Below are 9,395 nucleotides of genomic sequence, written 5' to 3'. Positions count from 1 at the left end.
AAAAAGAGAGATAATTCTGGAAATTAAGGGAGAAACAAAAATTTCCACATCAAAACTTTCGAGCACCTTCGATAACTCGATGCCGAATGATGAATTTAAACCAGATCGCAGATGGATTTAATCTAAAATCATCCCACTACACCTGAGAAATAAGTCTCATAGTACATACGTAATTAAAATCATCCATGCATAATTACAAACATTTGTATACTTCTTTGATGTCGTTTACAAAATGGATATATTAAGTAATGCGTGTGCATTTTTTCTCGAAAAAAATTTAACTTATTGTCTAAATATTTGATATTTATGAAAGTTAGGGAATTAATTTAATATTGTTATAATCAAAATTTACAACAATTTTCCAGAATGAAACTCTCTGTGTAATTTGATACCAACTTATTTCAAGTTTAAATTGATACAATTATTTGTTGAAGGTTGAAATTGATACAACTTTAAAAATTTAATGAGGGCTATAAATATAATTTTTTAAAAAATATAACGATATGATGTTAGTAATATACCAAAAGGTCATAGTATATCAATTATTATGATATATTAAATGAAAAATACTTGGATGCATTAGGTTGCATCCAATAAAAATGTCACGTGTATAATTTTTTTTTTTTAAAAAGTTAAAATGAAATATTTTTCTTGTAATATATGAGAAAGGATCAACATTGAGAGTTAGCGTAGGTCCGCACCTTGTATATAAATTGCGCATGGACACACTGGTTTGAAGGTATTCTTTCGTATATTTATCTCAATTGTAGACACACTTGCCACCCTTTCCATATTGAATCGCGTTACGTACATACAACTAAGCAACCCCCCCTATATAAATAAATCAAATACTACGTAACAATAAAATTAAATTTCCATTCACAATACAAATTAAAAATAGAAAATGGCAAAATCCAGTTACAAGTTTACCGGTCACCAACATCCTCCTTTCCCCTCTCATATTTGTCATATTTTTGAAAGTGATGATATAATTTTGTATAGTATTGAATGGGTTAAATTAATTAAACTTATGAGGATGTTCAAGGAAGGTGCTTCAATCATACTCCGCATTTCCACCACCATACATGCATTTTATTTAACTAACAAACAAAAATATTGGACTTTCACCAAATTCTTCAACTAAACAAAACAAAACTTGGTTGACGGAGTTTAAGTCAACAGAGGTAGTTGACAGAGCTCGAAATTGGTTGTAAGAATTGGTCGTGCGAAGGTTGCTGAAGCACAGAATTGGTCATCGAAATGGTTTTCGGAGTTCGGAGTTCGTCATCGAAGTTGTCATTGGAGGGGGTTGTTGGAGCCCGGAGTTAGTTCTCGGAATGTGATAGTGGACGATGGGTGAAGCCATTGAAAACGTTGGAAGAATGGAGAGTTAAAGTGAGTCGGTAAAATATACCTAGTCACCTCCACCAACATTTAAAATTGGTGGGCGAAACAATGAGTTGGTATATTATACCAACTCAAATCAACTCATATTGGTGAGCCAAACACCCCCTAAAATCATCTTTTGCTATAATTTTGTATCCACCAACATCCATCTCAGTAGATGACCTTTGTTTCCTTTTTTTTTTTTTAATTGAATTTTTGTCCATATTTTTCACTCAGCTCTCGATGATTGTTTCTACCAAGTTGTTACTCTTTGAAAATTGAAAGGAGGGAAAGGGAAGTTTTCATCCCTTTTCTAACCTTTTTGTTTTATTAGTTTTTGTTGAAGCAATATGGTACGTATAATGTAAAAAAAAATTTAAAGGTAAAATAGATATTATTAAAAATTTTAAAGAAAAAAAGGGGGAATTAAAAATAATTCTCCCCTCACCCCTTTTATTATACTAGAGATTGGTATGGTTAATAAATAATCACCCACCCGTATATAAATTAATCAAATTATAGCTAACAATAAAATTAAATCTTCATTGCAATACAAATTAAATTAGAAAGGGACAGTTGCAAATATAGACATTAGACCCAAAATATTAGCATATATAACATAATGTAAAAAAAATTGCAAATATGGTCAAATTCAAATAGTCTATCATTGATAGACCATATTATTGGTAGTAATCTATAAGTGATAGATCATATCACTAGTAAAAGTGTATCAACGATAGAAGTCTATCGCTGATAGACTTATCTATATTTACAATTTTTTTAAATGGTTATTATTTCTAAAAAATGGTACCAATTACAATTACCTTATAAATGCAAATCAGTTAAAGTTCACCAACCCTATCTCTCTCATATTTTTCAAAGTTATGATAAGTATTCAATGGGTTGAATTAATTAAACTTATGTGGTGTTCAAGGAATGTGCTTCAATTATACATTTAAGACATGTTTGGATTGATTTTTTAAATATTTAAATAAGTATTTATAAGTAAAAAAAATGTTTATAAATACTTAAAAAAAGTGAATACAAACTCACTCTTATACTATCATCCATGCATTTATTTAACTAACTAACAACATACAACATATTGGACTTTCACCGAATTCTTCCATTAATTCTCTTTTTTAATTTTAATTTTTATCTTATAATTTTTGTTTATACACTCTTTTGATATTTAAAAGTTTATATTTATTGCATATTTTGGCTACTACCCAAAGTTTCCTTTTTCTATTTGTTTGATTATTTGATGGGAAATGTGATAATGTTTAAACTATTAAGCTAGGTTAAAATTTATAATTAATGAAAATTATTGGTAAGCACTAAAAATATTTTTAGCAAGATTGGAAATAATTAAGTTTTAAGTTACATGTTCGGAATGATGGCTGAAATAATGATTTTAAAACAAATAAATTTTGGAACAATTGGCTTAGTAAAATTGATTTTTAGACAATCATATTAATAAATGTTTGGTTCCAAATTTTAAATTTAAAGGCATATTCGTATATTCACTACAAGAACTTTGGGCTTTAATGTCGTAGGAAAGAATGAAACCGGATGTACAATACGTCGGTTTAAGAAACGGATCTTTAATGTCAGTTTTAAACCAACATTGAAGATAGGCTACAATGTCCGATTTATAATACGACATTAAAGGTCTCCATTTATTTTTTTTACTTTATTAAAAAATATCTCTTTCATTTCACTACCAAACCTTCCCTCTACTTTCATTTCTCTCTTAGCGAACCCTGTCTTCTCCTTGGCCGTACGAATCACCAACATTGTTCCGATTGTTGTCGTCACCAGCGCTGTTTGGGTCTCTATCATCATGGGCGTTCTTTCGTTGGTTGGTCATCGTCATGAGCGTTCTTCTAGTGGTTAGTCATCTTGTGGTCATTCTTCCAGTGGAGTTAAGCTCGCCTTGGATCTGTAGATTTAGTTGAGTTCTTCCGATGGGTCCGTGGTGGAGTTCTTCTAGTGGGTCAGTCGAGTTCAGCTCGTTGTCTGTCCATTCATTTTATTTTTATTCTAATGATTAAGTCTCTTGAAATTTTGAAAAGTTGGAATTAAATTAGTTGAAGAATATATACATGGATTGTAGTCTTGCTTGGTGTGGTTCAAGTGTATATCAAAATCATTTTCTTTCAATTATATATAAACTAATTTGGTCTTATTTAGTTGATTAAGCTTGATTGGTGTCGTTCAAGTGTTATTTCATTCATTTTATTTTTATTCTAATAATTATTCATCTTGAAATTAGTTAATGTTGGAATGAAATTAGTTAAAAAATATGTACTTGGTTGATAGTCCTACTTGGTGTGGTTCAAGAGTATATTAGAATCAATTTGTTAATGTTTTAGGTCTTATTGTTGATTATGGCTAAATTTACAAGCTTAAGGTTACATAATTTTTCCTTGTTATTGTTTGTCTTTTTTGTAGGTTAAGTTGCATATTTTACAATCATGGATAAGTCATGGATGAAAATGAATAGAATGCCAACTGAGTATGGTTTAGGGGTTGAGATGTTTATTAAAAATGGTCTACAACATTCAAATATATTGAATGTCATGAGTTGTCCATGTTTGAAGTGTGTGTATGCAAAGACTCTAAATGTGAACACAATAAGAGATAACTTATTTTGTTTAATTGTAAAGATCAAAGTTATCAGACATGGATTTTTCACGGTGAATAATTATCGATTAAGAAAAACAATGAAAATGTATCTACTAGTGAAAGAGACAAAGTTGATGAGAATGATGTTGATGTTGATGACAAGATTGGAATGTTTGAGGCCGCACACAACTATTTTAATGAAAAATTCGATAATTTTGAAGAATTGATAGATGATGCAAAGAAACCATTGTACCCAAATTGTAAAACTTTGACCAAAATATCCACATTGGTAAAGTTATATAATTTGAAAGCTAAATTTGGATGGAGCGATAAGAGTTTCACTGAGGTTTTGGAATTAATTTATGACATATTACCTACTCCTAATGAAATTCCAACTTCTACTTACGAAGCAAAAAAGATGTTGGGTACTCTTGAAATGAAGTACTAGAAGATTCATGCATGTAGCAACGATTTTTTTTTGTTTAAAAAAAAAAAAAAAAAAAAACTCTCTACTGCAAATGTATGTCCGATTTGTGATACGTCAAGATAGAAGCTTCATAAAAAATTAAAGGAAAGGGCTAAAAATGTCCCAGCAAAGATGCCCTATCGTGGAAAAAATAGACAATTTGTGGCTAGAGTTTGGGTTAAAACATAAAAATATTCGTCTTGCTCTTTCTACAGATGGGGTAATTATAACTTTGTATTTAGTTTTGTGGTAGAGTATATTGTTATGTTTATTGTTATATTTCAGTTTTGAGTTTAGTGAATTTATAGGTGGAAGACAAAGATTGTTAGCTTGCCTGTAGTAACAAGCACGCATTATAATAAACAATTTTTTTTATATATATTTTTTGTAAAAACAATAACGGACATTTCCTGACTCAACACGAGACATATAATGTTGTTTTTAACTTTTTGATCGATATTAAAAATAGATTGGACAATTTAAAAAATGAGGCATTTAAAAAAAAAGGGACAATAATTGAAAAAAAATTATAATGGGAAATCGGCACTGAAGATGGTGTACAATGTCAGTTTAAAACCGACGTTGAAGATGGTGTACAATGTCAGTTTAAAACCGACATTAAAGAGCTTTTATAACACGATCTTCAATGTCGGTTGTCAACCAATATTAAAGCCTTTTAATGTCAGTTTTAAACCGACATTAAAGAGCTTTTATAACACGATCTTCAATGCCGGTTGTCAACCAACATTAAAGCCTTTTAATGTCAGTTTTAAACTGACATTAAAGCCTAGAATTTTTGTAGTGATTTGAAAGTATTTTTAAATTACTATATTTGGTTTCGATGATTTTAGAACTTACCTAATCCCTAAAACTTAATAACTTTATTATTTTTTTTAAAAAAATGATCCATACATAAGTGAATCAGATTTTAATGAAAAAAAAAAGTTGCCAAATTTTATGGGAATCACCCCACTAAAAGAACTTTTCAATAGATTATTAAAAAAAAAAAAAATCAATTCTAATTTATTTTATATTTTTGTAAAATCAGTTTTAACATTTTTCAAACATAAAATCTTAAAATTAAGGAAAAATAACTTTTTGATCCTTAGGTTTTGAATTTCTATTTAATTTTCTAGATTTTTGGTTAAAAATATAAAATCTTAGAACTCATAGATCAAATTGCGAATGGCCCCGACATTCAGCTATGTCATCCTTACTCGCCTTGAATGTTTCTAGAAGAGAAAGTTGTCCCCGCTCTAAGCTAAGCACACTTAACTTTGGGGTTTTTATGATTGAGCCATCGTAAAAGAAGGCGCACCTTGTTGGTACAGGTAGTAACTTTCAATTCTTTTAAGCCTTTCTTAATCATACTTTCATGTCCTTAAGATCCCTCTCATTCAGATGTGATATCGATTCATTCATGTACCCCTCTTGAACTCGGGTCGTTACATGCCCACTAGCTTCCGCTTGGTTCATACCCGAACCACATCTTACTGGGAGAGGTTCCGCTCTGATACCAACTGTAACGACCCGACCCCCTCGGATTTAAGTTAGGCCGTTACTAAAATACATGCATACATGGCACTTAAAACGACATTCCTTTATTAAATGCAAACATCGAAAACAAGATTAGGGTACTCATAAATCATAAAAGTTAATAAATAAATATGAAAAACAATTCTTACTAACAAGTTCAAACATCAAAACTAACATAATGGAAATATGAAAAGAACTTTAAATCTGTTTATGCGGAAGCGTAAAAACTAGTCCTAGTGGCTCGATCACGAATTCCGCTTGTCCATCGCTGGAGCATCTCTACCCTTACCGCTTGTCCATCGCTGGTGCATCTCTACCCTTACTTGAAACAACAACATGAGAAAGAATGAGTATAAAATACTTAGTAAGTAACCCCACTATTGTGGTCAGGCTGGGCATCTATGTCCTCTAGATACACACCTATGGCACATATACACATGAAATAAGGAGACCGAGTCCTATCCTGGTGAATCTCGAAGGAAACACGAACTTGTGAATCCCGAAGAAAACACAAACTGGTGAATCCCGAAGGAAACACAAAATCTAATGGGCATCTAACTAATCAGTAAGGACAATCACACGATCTCAACATCAAAATCACCACCGTACGAATCTATGACACACATGTAATCCTCGATACCATAACTCTACCACATACACATATACCTCAACAGTATGTTCTACAACATTCAAGTATACATTAACATCATAGTTCTACAACATACATGTATGCCTCAACATCATCAGATCAGATACAATCGTATGGAAACACATACTATCTCATACTAGCATTCAAGTATCTATGTGTATATTTAAATAATTCAGATCTCCTGCCAGAACATACTTTGGTTCAGATCATACTATAATTTATCATGCTAACATTTGCCATAACATACACCTATCATGCCTGGCCCATGGGCAGTTCCAGTAGTAACTTACCTTAATCAAAATTCCACAGATAAAATAAGACAACCAAACGATGACCGTGATTTGAAGTAACGGCCCTAACATATGAATACTAGTCCAACAAATCTCATATTCAAATCCACAATACCCAAAAGCTTACCCAAAGAACTTAATCAACAACCACTTCTCGAACTAACAGATTTTAAATCCCAATGGACGACGACTTGGAACCTTAAAGATACCAGGGTTAAGTCAAGGGTTAAGTCAAAATTAATTCAGTATTCGAAGCGTGCCCACAAACCAACAATAAGGACCATAACTCTTACCAACACTCTTGCAAACGATCTTGAATCCGCTGGACAGTCGCTGCTATGATTTCCCTAGTTCAAATCTGAAATTAAATAATCCAAAAGTAGAACTTACCAAAAACTAAAAGTCAAGCTGCTGGAAGACGGCGCGGTGCGCGGTGGTCAGAGGGCTGGATCGGCCGCGACTCAGACGGCTCTCCTGCTGGGCGAGCGGTGGAAAAACCGGCTGGGCCGGCGGCGGCGAGGTCGGGTCTGGGCAGTGAGGGGTTGTGGCGGCGACGTTGGATATGAGCAGTGGACGAGGCGTGATTGAGGGAGGTTGACGGCAGTAAGGCTTCGGATTCTGGAGTGAGGGAGGCCAGAGGCGGCGTTCGGATCTGGGGCAGTGAATGGAGAGAGCGGCGGGCAGTTAGACGAGCACAGTGAAATGGTAGGAAGAAAATTTTGGGGGGGGGAGAGAAAGATCTCGTGAGGAGAGGAGGTGGGTTTTCTTTTATTTTAAAATAATAAAAATAATAATAAAATAATAAAAAAGGACAAATAGTATAATTATAATGTAATCATTCTTTATTTCTCTCGTAACATATAATTCCTCCTTTATAAAAACAAATTAAGTTCCTTACCATTAATTTTCAAATTGGATTGTAAAAAATTGAATAATTTTCAACGCTAACACTTATATTTCCCTTCGGCAACTTACTTCAATCTAAATTCAAATTCCTCCACTAAGGACAATTTACTGATTTTCAAATAATAAAGTTACTGAAATTACATTATTATTAAATAAAATGTGCGGGGTGTTACAGAAAAAACATAAATCTCAAAGGTAAAATTATAATATTTTGAAATTTAGAGACTAAATTGAAACAAAACTCAAAACTTAAGTACTAAATAGAAAGTAGAGTCAAAACCTAAAAACTAAAAAGCTATTATTCCCTAAAATAAATCCATTTTAATGATGACAAAAATAAATTTAGCAATATCAAAGTCAATAATCACTCCCAAACAAACTTTGTTTCTTTAATAGAAAAGGAAAAAAAAAAAACTTGGTATAAAAGAAATTGAGAGGAGGTCGTGACCACCAAACATAAAAAGAATAGTCCTGATGATGAAGTTAATATTAGCAATTATTATTCTTACTTTGACCCTTTTATAATTTCCACACCAAACTTCGACAACTATCTCCTTCCTCAATCCTTTCTTTAGTCCTTCATCTAACGCAACCCACTCTTCCCTATTTAAGCACAAAGCTTCTCATTTTCTCTTCACAACTCAGTTAGAATTAAACCAATATACTCAAACCAAAACCCACACATATTCTTAATACTAATGTCCACTCTGATCATTCCAAACTTTGTTCAGATTCAAATGGCCTAAAATTGTTCAATGGTGGGCTTATGCAGCAACCATCAGGATCCACTCAACTGGGTATGGCGGCTGACTTCATGAAGGGAAGTCATTTGGATGAGGTGAAGCAAATGGTGGAAGATTATCGAAGGCCTTTGGTGAAGCTTGGAGGAGAGACTTACACCATTTCTCAAGTCGTTGTCATTCTCACTCGTGACAACGATGCCATAGTTCAACTGTCCAAATCTTCGAAGGTCGGTGTTAAAGCTAGCAGTGACTGGGTTATGAAAAGCATGAGCAAAGGTATCAACAGTTATGGTATCACTACTGGATTCGGTGCCACTTCTCATAGAAGGACCAATCAAGGTGGAGTTCTTCAGAAGGAGCTTATTCGATTCTTGAAGTCTAGCATCTTTGGAAATGGTCCTGAGTCGAGTAACATTTTACCTCATTCTGCCACAAGAACGGCCATGTTGGTGAGAATCAACACTCTCCTTCAATGCTAGTATGGTATTAGATTCGAGATTTTGGAAGCCATTGCTAATCTCTTGAACCACAACATCACTCCGTGTTTGCCACTTCGAGGAACAATTATAGCTTCGAGTGATTTGGTTCCTTTGTCTTATATTGCAGGGTTACTCATTGGTTGCCAAATTCAAAAGTAATCGGACCCAATGGAGAAACCCTTAATGCAAAGGTTGCTTTTGAACAAGTTGGTATTGATTCTGGGTTCTTTGTATTGTAACCTAAGGAAGGTCTTGCTCTTGTAAATGGCACCACGGTCGGTTCTGGGTTGGCTTCTATTGTTCTATTCGAGG

At 33.1% G+C, this 9,395-nt stretch overlaps 1 pseudogene; it reads left to right on the top strand.

Annotated features, from left to right (window-relative positions):
* The first annotated feature begins 8,660 nt into the window (after positions 1 to 8,660).
* Positions 8,661 to 9,242, top strand: LOC120070063 (annotated as a pseudogene).
* The last annotated feature ends 153 nt before the right edge of the window (positions 9,243 to 9,395 follow it).

The sequence above is a fragment of the Benincasa hispida genome, unplaced genomic scaffold, assembly GCF_009727055.1.
Source record: "Benincasa hispida cultivar B227 unplaced genomic scaffold, ASM972705v1 Contig850, whole genome shotgun sequence".
In the NCBI taxonomy this organism is placed as follows: domain Eukaryota; kingdom Viridiplantae; phylum Streptophyta; class Magnoliopsida; order Cucurbitales; family Cucurbitaceae; genus Benincasa; species Benincasa hispida.
Note: the sequence above shows the minus strand (reverse complement) of the source record. Positions and strands in the feature narration are given on the sequence as shown.